Here is a 1,540-nt window from a genome sequence, read left to right as displayed (position 1 = left end):
CTATGGAACACTACACAGAGAGTAGGGCCCGACATGCTCTTGGCCAGTTGTTTTAAAGATAAAATATATAATAATAAGGGCCACGAAAGATAAATATGTACCATTTGGTCTTTGATAGGTACATATAATATATAACCCACTGATACCACATTACTACCTTAATACGAGAAAGCTGGTAGGCACACATGAGTTACCTAGGAGTCGCAAGGGATCCGAAAGCCTGGAAATCTGCCATCCGGAATCATGTGGTCCACATAGAAGGTCACGACCCTCAGCACTGAGGAGAACGAAATAAGGAGGGAGGAGGCTGGTAGGCATGTTATCTACCTAACTCTAAGAATAATGAATGATAGCCGGACTTTTAGAACCAAATTGCACTTTAAAACTTGGCAGCTCTCGGACTAAGGCAAACTGCTCAAATAATGTAGTACCATGCTTTAAGTCCATTTTAAATTCTACTAATACACCGTTTTTGGCATACATCTTAATTATATATTTTGTATCTTAAACGTACTTATTTTATGGATTATTTATCATTTCAATTACCTTTCATCGTCACATGACCAAGTCAACGAATTTTCAGCTTATTAAATATATGTTTCAATTATGATTATAGCTACATATAATTAGAGTTACTGAGGTAGTTGGTGCACATGGATAAGGTGACGTCACAGGCCTTCAGGTCCTCACACGTTAACAGAGCAGCATGTGGACTCCGCAGTCAATGTTGGTGCAGATGGAGAAATCGTGGTTTTATTTTATTTTTGCACATTAAATTAAGTTAATTGTCTTATTTTGAGGTACTGCATAGGCACAACATTTTGCTACGTAAAGAGAAAGCGCAAGATGGAAGTGCAGATAGCAAAAAGTCAAGCTAATGCTAATGTGGTAACAAAATACAAAACAACATAGGTACAATCGCAGTAAAAACTAGGTACTTAATTCAAAACTGGTAAATGTGGAATTTAAACTGAAAATTAATTTTGTGAATTTACAGCAATTGGGTAAGTTTCAGTATAGAAGTATTTAATTAACATATTTGCTTTGAAATTGCAAATCATGATTTCACTTCTTAGTCAGGAGAGTAAAATTTCATCACGCTACAAGGAACAAAGGAAACTTATTCTACTGAATTACAACAACGAAGGGTTTTAAATAAGAATTAACAGTAGGGAGGATATGCCGATTCCAGCTCACTTTAGGTATTTATCTCCCCCCTCCCCCCCCCCTCACCCCCCCTCACACCTCACCCCCCCTCCCCCCTCCCCCCTCAACCCCCCTCTCCCCCTCCCCCCCACCCCTCAACCCCCCTCCCCCCTCACCCCCCTCCCCCCCTCACCCCCCCTCACCCCACCCCCCCCTCCCCCTCTCCCCCCCTCTCCCCCCCTCCCCCTCACCCCCCCCCCCCCCCCTCCCCTCCCCCTCCCCCCCTGCGCCACTTGGTAGTTCGGCAAAGATCCGTTAGATGGCGCCACTAGCCCCCTTCCCCGCCGCCTCCCCGCCCTCCCCCGCCCCCTCCCCGCCGCTGCCCCTGGCCCTG

This window comes from Cydia pomonella, chromosome 8, assembly GCF_033807575.1.
Source record: "Cydia pomonella isolate Wapato2018A chromosome 8, ilCydPomo1, whole genome shotgun sequence".
NCBI classification, from domain to species: domain Eukaryota; kingdom Metazoa; phylum Arthropoda; class Insecta; order Lepidoptera; family Tortricidae; genus Cydia; species Cydia pomonella.
This window is presented reverse-complemented; position numbering follows the sequence as displayed.